Source organism: Lithobates pipiens, unplaced genomic scaffold (assembly GCF_037356315.1).
Source record: "Lithobates pipiens isolate NorthernLeopardFrog02 unplaced genomic scaffold, aLitPip1_a1.2 Scaffold_19, whole genome shotgun sequence".
NCBI classification, from domain to species: Eukaryota; Metazoa; Chordata; class Amphibia; order Anura; family Ranidae; genus Lithobates; species Lithobates pipiens.
Genome location: NW_027507764.1, coordinates 482388457 through 482414976, shown reverse-complemented (window position 1 = coordinate 482414976; position 26520 = coordinate 482388457). Strand labels below are relative to the sequence as shown.

General features: G+C 42.6%; 1 protein-coding gene across 1 annotated transcript in view; it reads left to right on the top strand.

Moving 5' to 3' along the window:
• PAG1 (phosphoprotein membrane anchor with glycosphingolipid microdomains 1) overlaps positions 1 to 26520 on the top strand; it is a 381650-nt gene that overhangs the window by 100399 nt on the left and 254731 nt on the right. The gene's annotated exons all lie outside the window — the stretch shown is intronic.

Sequence of the window (26520 nt, the reverse complement as noted above, 5' to 3'; positions counted from 1 at the left end):
GTTAAGGGGGGGTTACACACACAATGCAGAGCTGTCACTTGTAAACACAGAAACTGGACTTTTGTGTTTTACAAGTGATTGTGGTGAGCAGCCCCCCCAAGGGTCTGAGCCAAGTTCCCCCTGTAAAAAAAAAAAGCCCTGGTTTTTATACTGATTGTTCTGCTGGATGGTGGTACACCTCTCCAGTCTCTGGTCTTTTTTAGACGACTTCCTCTAAAATTGTTCTAGATTTGAACCATTCATCTTTCCTTTAATCTAGTCTTTGCAGCATCCCAAGCATCCCAGCAACAGGTTGCTGTCACGACCATCCTCCACCGTGGAAATTGTGTCCTCCGGGTAATGTGGAGTATTGGCTTTATACCATCTGTATGGAGTTAATTGTCCTCTGGAGGAAGCACTGGGTAGTGTCGTTGGCTGCGACAGAGGAAGGAGTAGAAAGAGAGCGCAGATGTGAGTATAAGAGGGTCAGAGACCTGCATGGGCAAGACAGTTTTTTGTAGTTTTGGATGGCATATGGAAGGATTAAAACCCCTGGCAGTTAATTACTTTTGTGGTCTGTGTTGCGTCTGAGAAATTTCCCTTCACTTCCAATTCCAGAGACACAGCAAGAAGTTACTGTGGGTATAGAAAAGAAAAAAAAGAAAATAATCACTTTTTGTTGCTTTGCAGCCTAAAATGAAGACAGACACCTTTTTTTTTTTTTTTTTTTTTTTATCCAGTTGTATTTTCTAGTGTAAATTATAACCTCCAAGTGAAAGATATAACACCAACATGTCAAAAAAATAAAACAAAACTCAAAAACAGAATCGTTGAGTTGGAAAAAGGATCACCCCCTTATGTCAGTATTTTGTTGGACTACCTTTTGCTTTAATTCCAGCCTTAAGACCCCATTCACACCTGAGCGTTTTGTAGCTTGACGCCTGAAGCTACAAAACGCTGGAGGGGAAAAAATCCATTATTCTCAATGGAGATGGTTCACATCTCCACTCCAAGTCGCCTGAAGCCCTACGCCTGAAGCTCAAACAAGTTCCGGACCCTTTTTTGTCGTGCGAATCTGGCTGATTTGGGCATTTTTCTTCTTTTAACATTGGTGACCTTTTGCCCTGCACAAATTTGCGACAAAACGCGGTAAAAAACGCAGCGAATCGCGGTAAAAAACGCCGCAAAAAACGCTTGAAAAAGCTACGCTCAGGTGTGAATGCAGCCTTAGTCTGTTGGGATATGTCTCTACTAACTTTGCACATCTAGACATTGCAATATTTGCCCACTCTTCTTTGCAGAACTGCTCAAGTTCAGTTAAATTTGATGGTGACCGTTTTGTGGACTGCAGTCTTCAAATTATTCCACAGATTTTCAATATGGTTTAAAGTGGTTGTTAAGCCACTGTCATATCTTCATATCATCCTCTGTGTTTCCTAAACCTATGCTGTCTCATCTGACAACAACACCTTTCTTTTTCCATGTGGCCTCAGACTCTTCAAGGTGCATTTAAGGTGGTTGGGTGAGACTAAAATTGAATTATTTGGCCTCAACACCAAACAAGGTGTCCGGCAGAAATCCAATACAGCTCATTATCCAAATAACATTCCTACAGTAAAGCGTATATATATATATATATATATATATATATATATATATATATATATATATATATATATATATATATACAGTAAAGCATGAAGGTGGTAATATCCTGTTATGGGGGTGTTTCTCTGCAGCAGGGGCTGGAGCAATTGTCAGGATAGAAGGAAAAATGGATGGGGCAAAATGCCATCAAATTCTTGAGGAAAATCTGCCGCCTTTTGCCAGAAAGTTGTCAATGGGAAGAAGGTTTACCTTCCAAAATGACAATGACCCAAAGCACACTGGAAGATTTCCTCCTACCCTCTGTATTGGGGGGGAAAAATGTAACATTTTGGATTTCCCCTCACTTTGGTTGCTGAAATAGATGGGTGACTCAGTAGTGGAAAAAAAATGAGGCTAGTGCAGCACATATATCATAAGACAAAATCGCATTGAGTATTCGCCATGTCCTTGTATAGCTTTTCTCAACCTTTTTACCCTGAAGGAATCCTTGAAATAAAAAGTTGAAATGTAAAAACTAGCCTTGCAGTGGGGTTGACCGTGCACTGAAAAGGCAAATTTTTTGCTTTGGGAACCATTAAAAAGTAGTTTTACTTTACTTATCCCTCGGTCCTGCAGGCTCCTCCTTTTTTGTGTAAGCGGTCCTTTGAAGTTGCTTCTTTTCTGCACTCAGGAAGATCATCACCGATAGTCCAACATTATTTTGAATAGCACCCTAATGTACCTTCTCAACAGAAGAGCGTTGTAGTACAGCACATATTAACGCAGTGTAACAGTGTGAACCCAGGCTAAAATTGGTTGCCACTGGGAGTAGGACCCTCTTGCAGTGGTAGTCATTGTAGGCAGGAGACCGTTCTGCCATTGGTTGCTGCCTTGCCAATTTCTGGAGGAACACTAGCTCTCCATTGGACTCTGTTTGAGAAAGACTGCCTTAAAGTGGTTCTTCAGTCTCTGAAAAAAAATAAGTCAGCATCTACAAATATCGAAAAATGTGACTTTTAATAAAAGAACACAAACCTGTCCAAGGATCCGGCGCCACCCTCACCTGGGCCAGTTCTTTGGTGGCCTTTGGATCCTCAGAACCGAGAAGCCAGCTTTGACTCCTTGGGGAGTCACACTCGGCTTCCCACTACGGATGCGTGCGCCGTGCTGTGTGGATGGTCCCGCAGCTTCCTGGGGCTTGTGAGGTGTCCCAGGAGGTTGTTATTGGGTGGGAGAACTTCAGTGAAATCACCTAGACCAGGGCTCGACAAAACCCAGGCGCCAGGTCGCATTTGCGACTAGAATTAGTGACCTGGCGCCTGGGGCAGCACAGCTGGGGGTATGCTGTCTCGGCGGACCCCCCCGGCGCGATCGCGTAGGGCCGCGCCGCCGGCGGCCGGTAATTGAGCCCCCGGCTTTGAGGCCTTCTACGATTCTATGGTTCCTTCTGGAATTGGGCGCCATCTTGTGGTGGCCGTTGGAATTACAACCAGCAATGCTAATGGATGTAATGCTAATTCCCCTGCCTGCCAGCCTATCTTCCTTCCCTTTACTCAGAACCCCTAAAAATGATATATATATTTTATTCTAACACCCTAGAGAATAAAATGGTGGTCGTTGCAATACTGTCTATCACACCGTATTTGCACAGTGGACTTACAAGCGCACTTTTTTGGGGAAAAAGTATTTAATAAAAAAAATAAGACAACAGTAAAGTTAGCCCAATTTTTTTTTTTATATTGTGAAAGATAATGTTACGTCGAGTAAATCGATACCCAACATGTCATGCTTCAAAATTGTGCCTGCTCATGGAATGGCGACAAACTTTTACCCTTTAAAATCTCCATAGGCGACGTTTAAAAAAATTCTACAGGTTGCACCTTTTAAGTTACAGAGGAGGTCCAGAATTATTTCTCTCACTCTACCGATCGCAGCGATACCTCACATGTGTGGTTTGAACACTGCTTTCATATATGCATTCGCTTCTGCATGCAAGCTTGGCGGGACAGGGCATGTTTAAAATATTTTTTTTTTATTATTTTAACTTTTATTTTTATTTTTTTCACTGTTCTTTTAAAAAAAAAAAAATTGTCACTTTTATTCCTATTACAAGGAATGTAAAAATCCCTTGTAATAGAAAAAAGCATGACCGGTCCTCTTGTATATGAGATCTGGAGTCAGAGAGACCTCACATCTCATATTTACACTAAAATGCAATTTAAAAAAAATTTGTCATTTGAAAAAAATAAAAAAAATAAAATGTCCCTCTAAGAGCTATGGGCAATGACTTGGAGACAGATGGGGGGCGCTATCTTCCCCTCACTCGTCTCCATGTCAGGCCAGGGACAGGTCCAGATCGCCGTCACCGACCTGGCTACTAACTTTTTTAGCTGGCTCCTAGATTCCAAACAAATTCGTCAACCCCTGACCTAGACGATTCCAGCAGAAGTAGAAGAAAGTACTGGAGAAAACTAGGTACCTGCCCCCCCCCCCTTCCAAAGAAAGATTGTGGCAAATGTGATGGTGGGGGGGGGGGGGGGGCGGTTGGGGCGAGTGGTTGTTCTGACCTAAAGTAGAACTTTTAGGGTTTAATTCTGCTTTAAAGTGATTCTAAAGGCACCTTACCTTAACCGCTTTTAAATGGCGGCGATCAGCGATTGTTATCTTGACTGCGACATTATGGTGGACACTTCGGACATTTTTGACACATTTTTCGGACCATTGTCATTTATACAGCAATCAGTGCTATACGAATGCACTGATTCCTGTGTAAACGACACTGGCAGTGAAGGGGTTAACCACTAGGTGGCAATGTAGGGGTTAAGTGTGTCCTAGGGGTGTGTTGCTAACTGTGGGGGGCGTGGCTGTGTTTCACAGATCACTGATCTCTGTTCCAATCACAGGGAGCAGAGATAAGTGTCACTTGTTGCTAGGCAGAACGGGGAGATGCTGTATACATGGGCATCTCCCCGTTCTTCCTCTCCGTGAGGAGATCACGCTTATCCCCGCGGCGATGGAGTCCGCGGGACGGAGCTTCCTGTGGGTGCGCAGCCAGCGGTGCGTGCGCGTGCCCCCGCCGCCTCTTAAAGGGCAACGTACAGGTACGTGATTTTGCCTGTACGTCCCCTTCTGCCGATGTATATCGGCATAAGGCAGTCGGGAAGCGGTTAAAAATGTATTTTTTATTTTTACACTGTTCCTTTTAAAACCAAATCTGATCACTTATATTGCTGTCACAAGGCATGTAAACAAACCCTTGTGATAGTAATAGGCAATGACAGGTACTCTTTATGGAGAGATCTCTGGTCTAAAAGACCCCAAACCCCTCCTCTGCACTTCAAAGTATTCAAAACGTCAAAATCAGCATCTTTGAATACCTTTTGGATTTTTTTTTTATTTGGCGTTGGCTAGCGAGTAAACCGGAAGTGACGTTGCTACATCAGAGACCCGATTAAAGAGGATTCCTGCTTTGTTTGCGACTCCAGCCATCCGGTGGACGTGCCGGCTGGTCACTCGGGACTCTGAGTGGGATGGGAGAACAGGGCTTAGTGCCAATTTAGCCGCATTGGTTGTTATCACTTGAAAGCCGACTGCTAGCTCTAAAAAACGGTACCGAGGTGATACCTCTGTCTGTAGGCATTACCACAGTATAACCACTTCAACAAAATGACGTACATGATTTTGCATGAAGTGGTTAATGCATTCTATGCATTCTACCCTCTCTCACCTCCCTAAACGCTTACCTGACACTTTCGGGTCAAGTACTTGCCATTGCCAATACTGTGTTCTGATAATTTGCAGTGCAATTTGTGGCAATGCAAAATTAATGGGCACAAATTGCACTGCAAAGAACCATATGCAGTTTGAACAGTAATGCGGTGCAATTCCTGTACAAATCGCATTTGATTTTCCCCACCGCTCCTGTGTGAACCCAAGCTTGTCTTGATGATTTCAACTTGGGTTCACACAGGAGCGGTGCGGACAACCACATGCAATTTGGACAGGAATCGCACCGCATTCCTGTTCAAATTGCATGTGATACTTTGCAGTTGTGCATTCATATGGGTGCAAATCGTAAAGTACCGTAACTGGAGCATTTTCATGAGTATTCATCCCTACCTGACACAAGCTTCATCTAGCATTGTGCCCACCGGCAGCCCTGCTCTGCGCTCTTCCTGGATTCACAGGCTTCGCTGAGAGCAGCAGGGGCCATTGGTTGCTGCTGTCAGTCAAATCTAGTGAGGAGGGAGCAGGGGACGTGGCCAAGCCGTGCTGTGTGAGTCTTTGGACACACACAGCCCAGGTCGAGAGCACGCCCACAGAAGTGCCCCTGTAACAAGCGGCTTGCTATGGGGGGCACTTGGTAAAGAGGAAGAGCCTAGAGTACCGACTGGGGACACCAGGAGAGGAGTTTTGAGGCTGCTCTGTGCAATACTGTTGCATAACGCAGGCAAGTGAGCCTTTACAATCACTTTTATATCTGTGCCAAGAACAAGATGTCACAATAGGGTTTAAAAATAAATAAATCATATTATTGAATCTCCAGCAAGTCAAAATGGTAGCCACAACATTACAGGTATCTGCTTACAAGGTCTTGAGGTAGGTTGTAGTATTATGACTGCAGGAGAAAAATGCTTTACAATTATGTTAAATTTATAGCTTTATTGATTGTAGTTGATTATTGGCCTTGTAAAACGGAGTCTGGGCCAGCTTAATGATTTAATGCTCTATTATTTATGCTTCTCTTAGTGACACAATGCCTCTGCACTTGTTAGGTTGTGTACCCCAGCAGTAGTATGATTTACATTAAATTGCTCGTTTGCTATGCATCATTAAATTTCACAGATATCAAACTACAAATGAGCCCGCTATAGCTGAGCTGCCATCACATACAATGCTAAGAATTCATGATTATAATTAGACTTCGTTTAGCTGTACCCAGCTTTTTCTTCAGTTTGCGTGTAGATTGCATTTTTATAGCTATGCAGATTATGATTTTGATGTAGTGAAGTGCTGTTAATATATATTGGCAGATATATGCAAATACACCTGCTTGATGAAAAAAAAAAAATTTATAACCATTCTCGAGTTTCCACAATCAGTTTCTTCCAAATGCAGCAATAAAAATAGAACCCACGTAAGATATAAATTTAGATCAAGGCTGTTTGGTTGTTATCAAGATACATTTTGAAGCTAATGCAATTCTGTTGCTGTGGTTTTTTAGCAGCAGAAGATATATTTTCAGTAAAATGATACATCCTAACCAATGGGGATATTTAAAGTGTATCTAAACTCTAAAAAAATACTTCTCATATTTGCTGTCTTTTGATCTGTTAAATATACCATTGAAAGTGTTTTGATAGATATAGATAGATATATATATATATATATATATATATATATATATATATATATATATATATATATATATATATATATATATTGCGTTTTTAGTGTAGATGCCTGTAGATCCTGACAGAAACCCAGTGCTGTCCTGTGAAAGCTGCACGCTTGTCTCAAGCAATGTTATCAGGATGTGATTTAGAACTACAGAACACCTTATTCTATGAGGGAGAGGTATTCTGTAATCCTTACAGGCTTGGTGTCATAGGGTGACAACACTTCCCCTGCATAGATAAAATACAGTGAGTGACCATTTATATGGTAGGACTGGAAGTTTGTCACTGGCTGGTGTAGCGGGTACAACGCTGGGGAGACAGAACTTGCTAACCAGCCTGTCCAGACCTACACATCTCGAAGGGTGTAGCATTATGATCTAAAGCCAATTTTTGGATTAAAAAATAAAATCCAAATAAATTATTCAAGGAGCAAACTGTGACGTTTTATTTTATTTTTTATGTACCACATTACCATGTAACTAAAGATTTTTTTGTAATTCCTTTATTTAAAGGAGAAGTCCAGCCTGAGTTCATTTGACTGGGCTTTTCCTATGGGTCACAGGAGTGCAATTCGTTTTGCACTCCTGTGGCCCGTTTCAGCAGAGTGGGCTGAAGTCCGTTCTCTGCTGAGGTCACACCAGGATCAGTCCAGGCGCCGCATCATCCCGATTCCGGAAGTCTGGATCCGCCAGGTACCTGGACTGATAGGCATCTCAGTGAGCCACTGAGACGGCCGCTCCCCGCCCCTCCACGGCTCAGAGCTTCATTGAGCTTGGAGGAGCAGAGCAGGGGAGCTGATGACTGACAGTCAGCAGCTCTCCTATCAGGGAGGTGAGAGAACTGAGCCATCGGTGGTGTTCGATGGCTCGGTTCTCAGTGAAGGGGGACAGATGCAGCATCCACCTAGGTAAATATGATTATGGGATAAAAAAAATCCCATGATTCTCTTTTAACAAAAAGTTGCATTTTCAAACAAGGTGACATGAATAGACACTTGCAAAATCAGTGGTAATGCAATAAGGGCTGCCAGCATCAATGAGCACCCAAGAGATGACCATCTGCAAATCTAGTAACTACCGACAAAAAGCCCCCCATAAAAACATGAAAGTCTCAGAGGTGGCAGGTGGGAGTCTCAACCCGAACAGAGGAAGTGCAGCATAAGACTGCAACTACGTTCAATAGGAAATAGAGACTGGGGTCGTCAGAGGCCCCAGAAGCCATAGTGACCCAGACAGGGCCAACAACCAAATGGACAAATTATAATGGTCGGATATTTATTGAAACTGCAAGCGATATCACCCAACCTCATAAAGGAGGGACATGGAGAGAAGGGAAAATGAGGAAAGAAAGAAGAAACCAGGCAAAGCATTCTCTCTCTTGCCCGGGACCAAGAAATAACCACAGGTCCTAAGGGCTCAGCCCTGGGTTGTGTGATGACCTGCGAATGGGCATCAGTGTATACAAAATATTGCCATGACCTCCCATGTGTCACATAAGATCTCCTTCCTGTTATGTAGGGTAGCTGTTCATTGATTTGGGAAAACCAATGAGACTTTACGTGTGGATTTACAGACCTTTAGCACAAAGGGATACAATCCTTTGCCACGTTTTAACAAATGAATTGTAAGGGAAGCCTTAAATTCTTTTTTAATGGGGACTTCTATGAGGTGCAGCAAGCATACCGACAGGTTGGTTGTACTGAAGGTGATCGATGGAATGTCCTATAGATTGATGGAAGTGCCCTGCCCATAGACTGATGGAAATTCAGATGGTTCCTGCTGAACCCACCAGATTTCCATCTGTCTATGAACAGTCTAGGCATGCTTTCAAAAAAATAAAAAAAGGCCTTTCTTGCCGATTTGCAAACCATTGAACCCTAATAAATGTACAGACATCCATGATCTTTGTATTTCAAATAATCTAACGAATGGTGCATCATTGTAATAAGGAGAATACAGAAGTGCACAGCGGGACAGTAGCTGCAAATACTGAGGCATGTGTCGGTGCAGTGGCAGAGAGCACAGACGGAGGTGGACGTTTGTGCAGTGGCAAGAGGGGTGGGGAAAGAATGGGAATCGAGCGCAGTGGTCGCAGTGTAGATGCTTTGTGTCGGTGTAGTGACAATAAGCATAGAGGCGGACGTTAGGGCAGGAGAGGGTAGAAGAACATTGGGGTCAGGCACAATGGTTATAATGGGGTTGGTGTGCAGGTGTGGTGCATGGAAAGGGCAATGGGTGGTCAACTGTGGTGAAGGGAGGGTGGATATGGGGTGGTATGAAGGTACAGTGGTGGGGCAGTTGCAAAAGCAGTGTGTCCATGAGGAACTGTCAACTGTAACTTTAGTGAATTGTCACACTTTCACTCTAATATGGACTCCTTCCAATGCAGCAGCCATTTTCTAGGAGTCCGACATCCCAATTTCCTTTTCTTTTTCTTTTCAACAGAAGCTTCCAGAAGCCACAATTTCTGTTTCAAACCTCGGCATGAGCCCTCTGAATGATTCAGCTTGAGCTATTGAGTTCTAGCTGCATTCATTAAAATGCAACTTGTAGAAAAGGTACAGTTGTCCTTTTATATAATGAAAGTCCACATTTTGTAAGTTGCAATGTTCCTGTTTCTGTTAAAGTAAAGGTTCATACATGTTGCACAGTGTTTTAAATTGTACGGCAATTTAAAGATCAGTGTTTTCCCCCAAAGGGTAGGGAAAGGGCAAAGTACAATAACTCATACCAACAATGCTAATGCTAGTCACTGAGGAAAAGGATGAAATTTGATTGCCATGAGTTCTACTTTGCATGTAGTCAATGCATGTTGCACTACATTATTTAAGTAGGTTTATGTCATTACTAACATGCAAAAGCTTGACCACATTTGCCCCTTATTCAAACTTTGATGTTTTTACCTTTTAAACAGTTCTCCTTTAAAAGGGTGACCTCAATTTAGACTTTACAGCTAATTTTCTTGAAGAAATTGTGTTTTAATACTCAGGTTACGATGGCAAATGAAACCAGCCACGGTTCACTGAGAACCAAAAGTAGATTCTGACTTTTCCCACTAAAATTTGAGGATCCAATTTTCTTCATGTCACTTCTGTTTCATATTGTGGAGATGATGGTCACTTTTGAGTGAAAACCACTTATGAGATGGTCACACAGTTTTCTACTTAAATGTACATGTATGCATTGCAATGTTTCATCTTCAAACCAATAGGGGATTTCACATTTGTTGCCCATATCGTATTTTGTTGTCTCCAATGGTTTGTACTCTTGCGGGTATAAGAGTAAAGAAAATAAAAGCTCTTGCACATGGGAGGGCTGAGCCAGTTCAGCATAATTGCAGCCGTCTTTCCTTTGTACGGGAAATCCCAGGTGTGACGTATAGTCTGTCATAGACATGAATGACTGTGTGCTGTTGTACGGCGGTGAGTAAACACAAATACAGAATACTGACTACTTTTTTTTTTTTTTGCACACGCCCATATGCTGTACTTGGGTTTTAGCTTGCATTTTAGATGCTTGCTTGCATGAGGTGGTACCTCAGGGCTACACATGGGAGTTTTACTCCCTTCTCGCTTCTTTGTTTCTCACCTCCAACCTTCCCGTGTCTCTGCATAGATTATCAGTTCTCCATTAAGCCTTCTTGGGTCTTCTGGGCCCATGTGTATGGATTTGCCTTCATTCCTGTGGCAGGACATGTTAAAGGATGCTGCATCAACCTGTTCACCATTTCCATACTCAAAGGTGGCATCTTTCATTTCAAAGCTCTGAATGTCTTTATTCAATCTTCTAATGAGCTTTCTCTCACCTCTAGCTTATATGGACATTGGGGGAGATTTACTAAAACTGGAGCATGCAAAATCTGGTGCAGCTATGCATATAAATCAGCTTCCAGGTTTTATTGTCAAAGCTTAATTGAACAAGCTGGAGTTAGAAGCTGATTGGCTAACATGCATAATTGCACCAGATTCTGTGTGCTTCAGTTTTAGTAAATTTACCCATTGTGTACCTGCATGTCCCTCTTACCCCAGTGCATCAACATTCCCTAACTTTTTCTGTGGGGCCCTTGCACTACCAATTTTTAGCTCAACCCCTTGGTGTATCATTGTTGCCTCGGGTGTTTACCAAGTTACTCTTATCACTACTAGCTCTGCTGCGCTCTTGTGCTATCCCCATTGTGGGATACTTAGGTGACTTCTTGAAGAAGCAACATTCAGCGTGGGCTCTGACTGGGAGGTGTCTTGGTAATTGGAGTTTTTTGTCTCCCATTCAGTATCCTGCAGCTTCAAGAGATCTCTCTCTGCAGCATTGGTCTATCCTGCTGTAAAGGGTCATATTATCGTAATTCAATAGGACCACACATTGGAAGGTGGCGTGTATATATATAAACCACCAAGGAAGAACCAAAAGTCTCGCCATGACAAGAGGGGTAGATCACATCCCATCGTGGTCAAATTTTAGCTCTGTCCACCATGTACATTCCAGGTTTGGAAAACACTTTCTCAGCTGGCAACATCTGAACCTGGGGGAATGGTCCCAAAACCCAGAGGTGTCCAGGACAGGTGGAGGAGGATGGATGTGGACCTCCCAGGTTCAACAACAAATGGCTCAATGGGATTACTACACTGTATCTATGCATTTCCTCCCCCTGAAACTTTTTTGTATTCTGCTTCACAGGATCAAGATGTTGGGCGTTCCTATGATTTTCTTTGCTCTTGATTGGCTTAGGTGGATGTGGTACTCCAGTCTAGTAAGACTCATGGTCAATGCTCCATGAGCTCTACCAAATTCTCTAGATCTTCTGTTTTAGGGACCAATTTACTATCTTTCTTCAAGGTTGCTGGCTTTACTAGCATTGTTGTTAAAGTCCAGGTTCTCAGAAACGGGGAATCTCTGAATTTGTGATTTCTACAATGTTAAAATCTTGGAAGGCATGGTATATATTATACTTTAGGTGAGTCTCGGGGTTTGCGCCCCAAATAGTTTTTCTCCTGTCTACAGCTAAGTCTGGTCCAGCCTATGGCTCTTAACACTATCAAGGTTCAGGTTTCAGTCCTCTCTATTTTGTTTCAGAAACAGTTAACCTTTCTGATTAAGACCTTTGTGTAGGGATTCTATGGAATCTATGGGCTTTGAATCTGGTTTTCTCTGCACTTCAGGAACTGTCAATTTAATCCATTATAATCATTCCTCTATCTACTCTCACCCACAAGATTGTATCTGCACCGGTGGCCTCATCTTAAAAGCATGCCTTTTTGATCTTTAACCACTTCCCGACCAGCGCACGACGATGTAAGTCGACAGAATGGCATGGGCAGGCATATTGGCGTACAGGTACGTCCAATATTCAATGCCGCTCTGCCATCGGAAGCGCGGCGCGCTCCCGCGCTGGTCGAGACCCCCGTGAGTCCGGTCGCGGGACCCGCGGACTCGATCGCCGCGGGCATCCCCGCGATCGTCTCACAGAGCGGCCGAATGGAGGAAATGCCGTGTAAACAGCATTTCTCCATTCTGCCTAGCAACTAGTGACGCTGATCTCTGCTGCATGTGATTGGAGCAGAGATCAGTGTTCACTAAATGAAAGCCCAACCCCCCCACAGTTAGTAACACACCCCTAGGAACACTTAACCCCTACACTGCCACCCCCTGGTTAACCCCTTCACTGCCAGTGTCATTTACACAGGAATCACTGCATTTATATAGCAGTGATTACTGTATAAATGACAATGGTCCCAAAAATGTGTCAAAAATGTCCGATGGGTCCCCCTCAATGTCGCAGTCAAAATAAAAATCGCTGATCGCCGCCATTACTAGTAAAAAAAAAAAAATAATAAAAAATTAATAAAAATGCTATAAAACTATCCCTATTTTGTAAACGCTATAACTTTTGCGCAAACCAATCAATAATCGCTTATTGCGTTTTTTTTTTTACCAAAAATATGTAGAAGAATACGTATCGGCCTAAACTGAGGGAAAAAAAATGTTTTTTTATATATTTTTGGGGGATATTTATTATAACAAAAAGTAAAAAATAATGCATTTTTTTTTTCAAAATTGTCGCTCTATTTTTGTTTATAGCGCAAAAAATAAAAACCGCAGGGGTGATCAAATACCACCAAAAGAAAGCTCTATTTGTGGGAAAAAAAGGACGTCAATTTTGTTTGGGAGCCACGTCGCACTGAATTGTCAGTTAAAGCGACTCAGTGCCGAATCGCAAAAAGTGGTCTGGTCTTTGACCAGCAAATTGGTCCGGTCTGAAAGTGGTTAATAGGGCTGTACTGAGGCCCAGGGCTTCCTTCTTGCTGAAGGTAGTTTCTGCATTTCATTGTGGTTTTGTCCCTCTTTCTGGCTCCAGTTTATCCAAAGGAAATACAACTATGTTGTCTGGATGTGATATGGGTTGTGAAAGTCTACCTACGTCTACCTACGTTTACGTCTACGTGTACATATTTTATTTTATTTTTTACAGGAAGACTAGTTCCCTGTTTCACTTCCCGAATGAACCTTGTAAATCTGCATTGGCTCCTTGTTTCACCATATCTAGGTGGCTCAGGCAAATGACCATCGTAGTTCAAGGATCAGGTTAAAGGTGCACTCTACTATACCTGTGAGTGCCTCTTGGGCTTTTCAGCATCAACCAACTATTTCCTTAATTTCCAGGGCTGCCACCTGGTCTTCTGTTCTTACATCCTCTAAATTCTACCATGTGGAATTTAAGGCCTCATCTGATGCTAGCTTTGGGTCCTTTTTAGAGCTGCAGGTGTCCCTGGTTCTTTGTTTACTGTGTATGTCCGTCTTTAGCTGCTTTTTGACTTACCGTGTCCCTTTAATGAATGAGAAAGAAAAAAGTATTTTTGTACTTGCCTTAAAATCCTTTTCTTATAGTCCTTTTGAATGTTTAAATACCAACCACTTCCCTAGTGACTGATACCATTCTCTGCCCTACTGGCCTTGCAGCTTCACAGACGGTTTCCTACTGCACATGCACGAATCGCGCTGTGCTTTCTCAATAGGCTGGCTGCGGCGAGGGCCAAACTTCCGGCTGAGTTCGAAGTGGCAGTAGGTATCTAGTTTTGACTAGTTTGACCCCCTCCCCCCTAAAAGGTGCCAAATGTGGCACCGAAGAGGGGGAGGAGGCAGACAAGTGAAGCTTCCCCTTTTTGGGTGGAGCTCCACTTTAAGTCCTTGACTCATCCCTGCCACAGGCTTTTTCTGCTATTACAAAAGTATTTTCATGTACAACTAAATGTGCTACCGAGTGTGCCCCAGGGGGGCACTTACCCCAGGTTGGTAAGCACTGGGCTAGAGGACAGAACAAATAGAAATTGGGATTGATTTACTAAGACTGGAGAGTGCAAAATCTGGTGCAGCTCTGCATAGAAACCAATCAGCTTCCAGGTTTTATTGTCAAAGTGTAATTGAACAAGCTGAAGTTGAAAGCTAATTGGCTAACATGCAGAGCTGCACCAGAATTTGCACTCCAGTTTTAGTAAGTCTACCCCATTGTGACACAATCTGTCATTTTTCATAGGAAGAGTATATATTAGATGATTGACAACCGTAACTTGCCAGACAAACTGAACCCTACAGTACCAAGCTTTACCAGAACGAAGATTTTTTTTTTTTTTTTTTTTTTTTTTTTTTACGTTTTAGCGACCTACTAAGAGCTTTTCATGTTTTCTTTGTACGATACATTTCAACTTTTAGAATTGAAAATCCGAAGCTTGTTTTGGTCATGCAGAGAAGAGACCAATAGGTCCGCTAATTTTATGGATCTATAATCATGGCTTATTTTCTCTTTAATACACGTGTACTGAAGCGATTTGCATCAGCTAAGCATGTGGATTTTAGTTCAGTTGAGACAGTTACTTGTACACATTCCTCTCTAATGATTATTATTTGCTTTAGCAGTAGGACTGCATCTCCATGGAAACAAGAACATACTTTTATCAAAGAATAGATGAAAACTCCGTGTGTAGAAGACAACGTCTGACCTTATTATCTCCCATTGACTCCCCATACATAATGTACTTCCCTGCTCTTGTGTTACTTCATAAAAAAAAAAATATATATATATATATATATATATATATATATATATATATATATATATATATATATATATATATATATATATATACACTACCAAGACTTCTTCATCAGAAGAATCTAATGTTCTACTACTTGCATGCAAAGGACATAATTACATTTTTATTTTTTATTTTTTTAACGAATCGGGAGTGCTTTATTGAATAAAAGACATTACTGCATAATTAGGCTCAACATATTAAATTTAAAATTAAAATACAAAAATCTCACCTTTTAAACCCTGATGTGCGATTTTATATGCGATATGGCGTGCCAGTGCAGTGCAATTTTGTGTTGTGATTTGTGCTTTTAAGATTCTCGCAGGCCGAGGAGCTTAAAATCACACTGCTCCACACTAAACTCGCACTGGACCCTTTTTTTAACCACACCTGAATCGCACCGCCTTCATAGGAAGTAAGGTTTTTTTTTTTCACTTGACATGCAAAGCTGCAAATCTGATGCCTTCCAGAATGCATAAGTGTGAACTGGGACATTAAAAAAAAACAAAAAAAAAACGTAAATTCTTTTAAAAATCCATTACTTTAAATATTTATGTGATTGAGTTAAGTAAGCTGTATCATATATGGTCATCTCTTGGGATCCAGCTTGCAACAGTCATTGATCAGACCCGTAAGGCTGTTTTCTGGGTTAGCAACTGCTATGGGATTGAATCGGGGATAAATGCTTCGCTCAAGGTTTGATTCTGGAGCAACTCCAAAAGAGCAGCTTACTGTATTTTAAACACCTTTTTGGCCATTTATTCATCAGTTTAACAAGACCGGTCCATCTGAAATGCAAACAGCCCAATGCATTTCCCTTTGGGGAGCCTATGATTAAAGGGCTTGCTGTTGAAACACATAAGATGTCTGCAGCTTGGATGGACTGGTCTGAATAAATGTATATGAGGCATTGAATACAGTGAACGGTTTTCTCTGCTTTTGGCGTTGCTGTACAACTGCTACCGGATGCCTCTCTAATCTGGATTTATTGGCGTTTATCCTTTTATTCCTCGTTCCTGTAGTTAATGTCATCTGTTTATCTGTGATATTTGTGATTACCCTAAATCTCAGAAGATGCTCCACCACAGTACTATAGCGTTGTCTTTAAAGATTTGGGGTTCTCGGCATTCCCAAGGATATTGCTGGAAGTAATGGTAATGTCACCCTCGTCTAGGTGCTGGGGGTGGAAGTAAGGATACCAAAAGGTATTAAAGTGGTTGTAAACTCTCCCCCACAACTTTGTCCCATGTAAATCAGCATAAAAACCCTAATGAACACTGCTTGTAGATATCTCCTTACTTGCTTAGTATTGTTGTAATCCTTTTTGTTCTTTAGAATGACGTCACTGAGCATGCCCAGATCTTCCCTGATTTACGGCACTCTGTGTATGTCTCTCTATTATCAGGACTTCCTACGGCACACAACACTGAAATGCCAGGAGACTGAGAGCTTCCTCCTACACCCCCATGTGACCATGTGACATCACATGCAGCGTAAACCAGGGCATCGGACAGCATTACTGCAGTCTTATCAGCTGAAGCTGATAAAACTGAAACAGGTAAACACTAGATAATCAGCACAAGTAAATACTATGAAATAAAACAAGTCAGCTATGAACAGGGAAGCAGGGTTGCCATAGGAATGTTGGATTAAGAAGGAGGCTTGGTTAACAGTACAGGAAGTGCTCAATGTAAGGGTGGAAATACACTCCACTGTGGACTCAGAAAGCAATACTTAAGATGGCGCTGCCTAACCCCTGGAAACAAGTTTTTTTAAAAGTTTCTTTAAACAGTAAGTAATATGCGATTTGGGCTGGATTACAGTGGGTATAGTTTGATAATTGCTTATTATAATGGACTAAATGAAAAGAAGCATCAGTGTGGGAGAGTTTACTTCCTCTTTAATACACAGTGTACAGATATCCCTCCCTAAATTTTGGGCTAAGATGAAATTGCATAATAACAGTATAACATGGATTGAGCAAAACTTGTGAAGAATCCATTTATGAGCATTGGTTAGTTGTGATGTAAAAGTCGAATATTCACAAGAACTGCTAAAGAAACCGCACCAGGGCAATCAAAGCAATATCGTGCTTTCCATTCCATTGGCATCCTAACAATTCTGTAACCCAAATAGACCTTGGTGATTGTGAAATCAGAAGTTTTTTTTTTTTATCTTAATGTATACTATGCATTAAGATAAAAAAAAAAAATCCTTCTGTGTGCAGCAGCCCCCCTAATACTTACCTCAACATCTAGATCCAGCAATGTTGTAGGAGTGTCTCAGTTGACCGCGACTCCCCTTCTCATTGGCTGAGACAGCAGCGTGGTGCCATTGGCTCCTGCTGCTGTCAAAGTCAGTCAGCCAATGAGGAGAGAAAGAGGATGGGGCCGGGCCACGGCTCCATATCTGAATGGACACAGGGAGCTGTGGCCTTGGCTTGGGTGCCCCCATAGCAAGCTGCTTGCCTGGGGAGCACTCAACAGGAGGGAGGGGGCAGGAGCACAGAAGAGGGAGCCGAAAGGAGCAGGATCTGGGCTGCTCTGTGAAAATCCACCAATAACATGTTTGTGTTTTTAACAAAAATAAATAAAAAAAAGATTGGGTTCTAATCCTCCCTTACTCACCTTACACTATCCAAAATGAAAATGAAGTTGTGCCTTTAGTTCCACTTTAGCATTTTTTTGGGGTGTAGACAATCCCCCTATGGCAATTAAAGCTCTCATGCATACGGATGGTGGGAGGCTGAAAATTTGCCAGACATAAAATTCCAGGCTTGTTTCTGTGTCAAGTGAGCTGCAGGTGCCGTGTACAGCCTGCCACAGAAGTGAATGGCTCTACCCAGCCATACTATTAGATTTCCACTTTCAGGAAATACACTATATATAGTGTATGTGTAGGTAAAGGCTGATGCTTCTGCGAATCGATGTTTTACATGAGTAAGGTAGGTTGTATGCAGCACCTGTGGCTCCCAGGGCACAGAAAAAGGCCTGGAATTTTCCACCTCGTATATTTTCAGCCTCTTGCCATCTGTGTGCAGGAGGCCACATAGTACCAGGGATTTTCTCAAACTTCACTACAGACTGTTACAATCTTGCATGTGATTGGCTCTCTTTCTCCTTTGTGTCCTAAATTGGGGGATCTGCCTTCTGTAGTCACGTGATCAGCAAGAGAAAAAGCGCAGACACCAGCAGAACGCCGATCAGAGGACCAGGAAGTGACATTTTCCTGTCTATAGTCCAGCCCCATTGAACACAACCATGTTTCAATTTTTTTTAAGCTAGTTATTTGAAATCTTATCTGGCAGGAGATTAAATTAGAATGATAAATTGCATTAGCACTTAATTACAGAAAGGTTTGTGTAGCAAATGCATATTTTTATATTCGTTTTTTTTTTTTTCTACAAAAGTGCAGCTATCCTTAGAGGCAATAAATTTCCTGTCCTGAACTGGTCAGCAGTCAATATTGATATACTATAAAATAACCTTTAATTCTGTGAATTCATCCCATTGTGCACTGGTTTAATGGAAGCGCTGTATATTTTGTCACTGTCAGGTTAAGCGGAATGTCCGTAGCAGAGAATTTGTGCGCGGTCTGCAGAATTTCCCCGAGTAATTTGCTGGATTGTGCAGATATAAGCTTGCTTGATAAAATGTGTCTGTTGCAGAATGAAGTTATATAAAAAGAAATGCAATCTGCCAAGGAGTAGCAGAGAAATATTGGACTGCTCTCTGAACAGATACAGCTGTTTGGGCCAAAGTAAAGCCTGCTGTAGTTGCGTTGGATCATTTGCGTGGTGACTGTGTGTCGGGGAGATTCATATGGCGCTATACTATGGCCAATGTGAAAGCTGCATAGTGACAGCCCTTGAGATGCAGCGCATGCACAGACCTGCTGCAGGGTTCTTTGCCAGGTTACTGCTCTGCCAGTAAACATACCCCATGCTGTTTCTGCACATGAGATCCCATAAGCTGCTTCCTGGGATGGGTGATACAGAAATCCATGCATTTAGTTTGCAGAACCGTATGCATGCGGACCTAGGTGACAATTAAAGTGATATTAAAGTCAAACTGTTAACGTTAAACGTAACAGACATGTTATACTTGCCTGCTCTGTGCAGGGGTTTTTCACAGAACAGCCCAGATCCTCCTCTTCTCTTGGCCCCTTCCTCCTTCCGAGTGCCCCCACAGCAAGCAGCTTTCTATGGAGGCACTTGGCCGACTTCAGCCCCACCCCCTCTCTTTCCTCATTGGCTCACCGACTTTGACAGCAGCGGGTGCCAGTGGAGCCCGCTGCTGTCTCAGCCAATAAGGAGGGAGAGTCCCGGACAGCTGAGGGTCTCATCCAAATTGCCTGGATCGAGATGGAGCTCAGGTAAAACTTCTGCCTTTAGAACCACTTTAAGGAGTTGGAAAAAGGTATTTACTCATCTTTTTTTTTTTTTTTTTTTTTTTTGTGCATGTGAAAGTAGAACATTAGAAATGGGGTGAAGGTCTGCTTTAAATGGTGAAGCATTTTTAATGAGTAAATCCGCGTTTGTTGAGAAAAACATTCCCCTCTGGGTGATCTATGTACATTGCAGGAATTTTAACAAACTTTGTTTGCAGGTTCCTACCTTTTTTTTTTTTTTGTTCTGAATATACAGCTGTTTGTCTGTGACCATGTGCTAAGTGAATCTGTATGAGAGTGGTTTTATAGTTATCAATTAACTTCTGCACCTGCAGGGCTCTATCTCACCAAAAATGACTTTTTTGTTGCAGGGGATGCTCAAAATCTGATTTGTATCTTGGTGTGGACGTTTAGGAAAATCGGTGAGCCAATCACACAAGCAAGAAATTACATATCTGGGGGGCGTTCTGCATACCGAATGTGTACAGAATGCCTCCAGGTAGCCATATAGGCATTATACAAAAAAATCGCCATGATGCAGATTGGAAAGGAAAGCTAAAAAGATTCAATTACAGTATGACTTGTCACAATTGTATACGCTATATTTTTTATTTGCCAGGTTTTTTTTTCCTCAACAAAGTGGAGTTACCCTTTAAGCATGGCTGGTTTACCCTCAAAAACTGTGGTAGCTCCTATATTTAATGCCGTCAGACTCCCTTTTAGTAAACCTGTGATAATGACCTTTTTAAAGAGGGGGAAAAAAAATAGACCCTGCAAGGCAAAGGCATAATGAGCTAGCATGCATAGCATACTAGCTCATTATGAATAACTTACCTGAGAAGGAAGCCCCTGAAGCGACCCTCGTCTTCCTCCGATGCAGCCATCTATCCCACAGTGACTTAGGCAACACCAGGTATCGTGGTACCACTGTGACTGGCCGGAGCCGCGATGACGTCACTCCTGCGCGTGCACGCCGGAGCCGCCTCTTATGGCATATTCGCCGTTAGCGGCATGCTCAGTGCGCCGCAGACAGCAGTGCCTTTCTTTTGCAAATATCTCCTAAACAGTGTAGGTTTAAGAGGGTTTTCTTGTACCTACAGGTAAAAGTGGTCTGTAAGGGTTTACAACCACTTTAAGGCTGGGTTCAAACTATTGCGAATTCGCATGTCAGGAGATTGTGATTGGCTCTCAATGGAGACGATTCACACATCTCCGGTACAAATTGCATAGGAGCCTTGTGCGTCTTTTGGTTTGTTGCAGGTCCAAATTCAGCCAAAAATTCGGGATGAAATCAGACCTAAATCGGCAAATAGAGACGCACCGGATCCCTGCTGTGAGCCGCCCCGTGCTGCGGTGTGAACCCAGCCTTAGATTTACATTTAGGTGTGGATGGAACCTAATGCATTCCTAAGTCCCTGCAAGACTTTACCCTCTACAAATCTGCCCTTCTCAAATGCAACTCCTGCCTCCACACTGCTAAACAAACCTATTACAACACACTCATCAAAACACTCTCATCCAAACCACGTCAACTCTTTTTTCTACCCTTAATTCCCTACTTCACCCCCCACTGCCCCCACCCACCAACTTGCTTACCGCTCAACAGATTGCAAACCATTTCAATACCAAAATTGACACAATTCGCAAGGAGATATCCAGCATTCAACTTCCTCCCCTACCCAACACAACAGGTCCAACACCACGCTCAATACTCTCCTCTTTTTGCCCAGTTACCACAGAGGAAGTTAATAAACTCCTCTCCACGGCCCACCTCACTACCTGCTCCCTGGACCCTGTCCCCTCACAATTACTGCTACCACCTTCCCACTCTATCTTTAACTCCCTAACCCACATCTTCAACCTCTCCCTCTCCTCCGGCACCTTTCCTTCCCTGCTCAAACATGCACTGGTTACCCCCATACTCAAAAACCCTCACTAGACCCCACCTGTTTGAACAACTTAAGACCCATCTCCCTGCTCCCATTTGCCTCCAAGCTCATTGAACGCCTTGTCCATGACCAAATGAGTCACTACCTCTTGGACAACAACCTTCTTGACCCCTTACAGTCTGGCTTCCGCCCACAACATTCTACTGAAACTGCTCTACTAAAACTCACCAATGACCTACTAACTGCTAAAACCAACGGCCACTACTCTATACTCATACTTTTAGACCTCTCTGCTGCCTTTGACACAGTTGACCACCTGCTCCTTCTCAGCAAATTACGCTCCCTTGGCCTCTACGATTCTGCTTTATCCTAGTTTTCCTCCTACCTATCTCAGCATACTTTCAGTGTCGCTTACAACTCAATCTCCTCTGCTCCCCTTCCTCTTTCTGTTGGGGTACCCCAAGGTTCTGTCCTTGGGCCCCTCCTATTCTCACTCTATACCTCTTCCCTGGGTCAGTTGATAAGCTCCCATGGTTTCCAATACCACCTCTATGCCGACAACACCCAGGTCTATCTCTCCACTCCTCAACTCACCCCCTCAATCTCCTCACAGATCCCCCAACTTACTGAATGACATATCAGTATGGATGTCACACCACTTCCTTAAGCTCAATCTTTCTAAAACTGAGCTTGTTATATTTCCTCCTTCACGACCCCCCCCCCCCCCCCCCCCCCCGTGACTTCACCATTAATATCAACAACCCAACCATTAGTCCCTCCACTCATGCCAGAGTCCTGGGTGTAATCCTTGACTCTGACCTCTCCTTCAGCCCCCATATCCAATCACTGGCTAAATCCTGCCGCCTTCACCTCCACAATTCAACCATTCCTGACTAATGACACCACAAAGCAACTCATTCGCTCCTTGATTATTTCCCGCAACTCTCTCCTTTTTAATGGCCTACCCTTAAGCAGGCTATCCCCCCTTCAGTCTATTATGAATGCTGCTGCTAAACTAATACACCTCACTAATCGTTCCGTGACTGCTGCCCCTCTCTGCCAATCCCTTCACTGGCTTCCCCTACCCCACCGTGTAAAATTCAAAATGCTAACCATAACATACAAAGCAATCCACAACCTCGCCCCCATCTACATCACCAACCTCATCTGCAGATATCGCCCAAATCGTCCCCTCCGCTCCTCTGATGACGACCTGCTTTCTAGCTCCATTGTTACCTCCTCTCATGCTCGCCTTCAAGACTTCTCCAGAGCCTCTCCCATCCTCTGGAACTCCCTGCCCCAGCCTGTCTGCTCAGCTCCTACCCCGTCCACCTTTTAAGAGTTCCCTGAAAACTCATTTATTCAGGGAAGCCTATCCCACACCCACCTAACTGTCCCCGAGCCACCCCCATCAAATCATTCTCCGCAGCTATTACCTTTTGTACCACCACCCCCTCCCTTTAGAATGTAAGCTCTACGAGCAGGGCCCTCCTGTACCTTTTGTACTGTAATTGTGTTGTCTCCCCTATACATTGTAAAGCGCTGTGTAAACTGTTGGCGCTATATAAATCGTTGATAATAATAATAATAATAATAAAATGTATCAATTTACTCGGGCTTGTGTTTAAGCTTTTTTTTTTTTTTTTTTTTTAAGTATTCTGTTTAGCCACTAGAAAGCACTAGGGGGCGGAGTGGGAAAGGAAATCGGGGGTGGAAATCTGCTATTTGAGTGTTTTTCTGCTCAAGTCAGGCGTTTTTATTGAAGTAAGAAAAAAAGATAAAAAGAGGGAGCACCAACCTTGTGCATTATCCCAAGATAATGTATTGATAAAAAAAACAGTAAAATACTACTTACAAACACATGAATAAAAGCCTGTAGAAGCCACTAAATTGTGGCAATCAGTCCTGGAACCGACCGTCTCCAGAGAGCAAGAGGGGAAGACCTTGGAACCACTGCTGTCTGCGTTTTTGAAGGAGTGCCTTCTTCTTCAGAGCCTCTATTGAAGTCTGTGGGGCAAAAAACATTTGTAATCTGCCAAAAAGACGCTTGTGTACTTTTTTTGAGCTTCAGGCGACAAAACGCTCATTTGTGAACAGGGACCATTGAAAATAATAGAATTTTGCTTGCTGGGCGTTTTGGAGCTTCAAAGCTGAGCGTTTTACAAGCTGAAAATCGCTCAGGTGTGAACAGGGCCTGACCAATAGTAAATCAGTTTTAAAACTGGCTCCCACTGAAGTTGTGTTTTTTTTTTTTTTTTTTTTTTTTGCCGCTTAGCTTGCCTTTTACCATCCTCTTGGGGCACTTGTGTGTTTTCATTAGAGATTAGAAGGCTGCTAAGTTACTGTCAAGAGGGGGAACTCGGGAGGCTAAACTGCTGAGAGAATTTACTTCAGTGATTAGGCTGTTGATGAGCGATTGCTCCAGAGTGCCTACAGCTACAGATGTCACTGAGAGTTTATTTAAAAGTAATTTAATGTGTCATTCTATTGTGATCATTTCCCTTGGACTCTATTTTCAGCATGCATTCACTTACTTTTAGCTATGTAGTTTAAATCTGGTTAATGTAATGTATGTTGTGTTGTTTTTTTTTTAAGGTTTTGAATGTGTGTTTTATTTTTTGTGTAGATTCAGTTTTTATTGCTGTCTCTCTTAGGGAGATTGACCCTCTCTTTTTTTTGTCCTGTTTACCGTTCTCTTTGAAAATGAACGTGAGGCCCCTTTCACATTGCTGCGGCTTGAAAGTCGTGCAACTTTGCCACGATTTCAAGTAATGCCTGTGTAAACAGATTATGGACCTCAACTTTTTTCATCAAAGTTGGACCAAAGTAATACAGGGACTACTATGAAGTCGCTGTGACTTGAAGTCACACAGATATAAATGGTTATCATTGAGTATGACTTGTCATGCAACTCCGATGTCCAAAGTCACAGGAAAAGTCGCACAAGTGTGAAAACGGCCTAATGCAAATCCCCACGTTTTTTGTTGTCCCCATAAAAGTAATAGAAGGGAAATCTTCCAGTGGGGGACATCAGTTCTAATGACCTGGGGGGGAGTGGGGGGGGGCCTATCCCGTCCCATCCCGTCCCATCCCGTCCCATCCCGTCCCATCCCGTCCCATCCCGTCCCATCCCTTAACCACTTGCCAACCAGCTTGCATACATTTACGAGGTGTCTTGTTCCCGCAAATCTCTGTACGTCGGCTCCTTTTGGAGCCTTAGCAGCTGCACGGCGTGGGACCCTATGCGTTTGGCCACCCAGCGATCACAGGCGCGAGAGCCAGAGCGGGGATTTGTGCGTGTAAATACACAAATCCCCGTTCTGGCAGGATAGGAGAGACAGATCTGCTGTTCATGTTAATTACGAACAGTGATATGTCTCCTCCAGTCAGTCCTATCCCCCCACAGTTAAAAAACACACACACGAGGGAACACATTTAACCACTTGATCGCCCACTAGTGTTAATACCGTCCCTGCCAGTGACATTTATACAGTAATCGGTGCATTTTTATAGCACTGATCGCTGTATAAATGCCAAAAAAGTGACAAAAGTGTCCGATCTGTTATCCGCAATGTCACAGTCCTGCTAAAAATCGCAGATCACCGCCATTACTAGTTAAAAATAAATAAAAAGTCTTTAATCTATCCCCTTTTTTGTAGACGCTACTTTTTTGCGCAAACCAATATACGCTTATTGCAACGTTTTTTATTTTTTTTGTTTTTTTTTTGTTTACCAAAAATATGTAGAATACATATTGGCCTAAACTGATGGGGAATTTATTTATTTTTTTAAATTTGGGGAATATTTATTATAGCAAAAAGTAAAAACTTTTTGTTTATAGCGCAAAAAATAAAAACCACAGAGGTGATTAAAAGAAAGCTCTAATTGTGGGGAAAAAAAGGACGTCGATTTTGTTTGGGTACAGCATTGCATGACCGCGCACCCGATGTCTGTGGGGATACCCGCGATCGTCTCGCGGGGAGGAAGAACGGGGAGGTGCTAATGTAAACAAGCATCTCCCCGTTCTGCCTAGTGACAGTGTTACTAATCGGCTCTCCCTGTAATCGCTGGATTAGTGACGTGGAGAGCTGATCAGTGACATGTCACACACAGCCCCTCCCCCCCACTGTTAAATCACTCCTTAGGACACACTTAACCCCTACAGTGTCACCTAGTGGTTAACCCCTTCACTGCCAGTGACATTTTTACAGTAAACGATGCCATTTTTTTGTATCGAGTGCTGTATTAATGCCAATGGTCCCAAAAATATGTCAAAATTGTCCGATGTGTCCGCCATAATGTTGCAGTCACGATAGATCGCCGCCATTACCAGTAAAAAAAAAAAAAATTTGTCAAAAAAAATGCCATAAAACTTCCCCTATTTTGTAGATGCTATAACTTTTGCACAAACCAATCAAATGCTTATTCCGATTTATTTTATTTTTTTTAACCTAAAATATGTAGAAGAATACGTATCGGCCTATATTGCGTTTTTTCAAAATGTGCAAAAATAAAAACCGCAGAGGTGATCAAATACCACCAAAAGAAAGCTCTATTTGTGGGGAAAAAATGTAAATTTTGTTTGGGAGCCACGTTGCACGACTGTGCAATTGTCAAAGCGACGCAGTGCCGAATCGCAAAAAGTGCTCTGGTCAGGAAGGGAGTAAATTCTTCCAGGGCTGAAGTGGTTAAAGCAACAAAGTGCCATATTGCAAAAAATGGCCTGGTCATTAAGAGGGGAAATCTTGCAGTGGTTACTTTGCAGAGATTTCCTCTTGCTTCCTGTTTTGGCTGTGGAACAGGAAGTGAAAGTAAAACCATCAAAAAACAAAAACTGACAGGCAATAACTCTGAATACTATATTTAAAATGATGAAAAATTAAAACAAGTTTGCCTATAGTTCTACTTTAAGTCACTTATTTTCCAATGCCAACATATGCTAGTCAGAAAGTATGCTCAGTCTACCCTTCCATTCTCACTAGCATACATGAAAACTGCAGCAAAGCACTTATGAGGAGATCACATACAACCAAATGAAGATAAAAAGAAACGCCTTTCTGATTTTAGCGCAGTTGCAGTGTTCCCTGGATTTCAGTATTTCCATATTGCTTGCAGTTACTTTCTAAATGTTGCATTTTACTGAATGACACAAGTAAAAATGATAAATAATCCCTGTTTTATTTTCTCTCTTTTT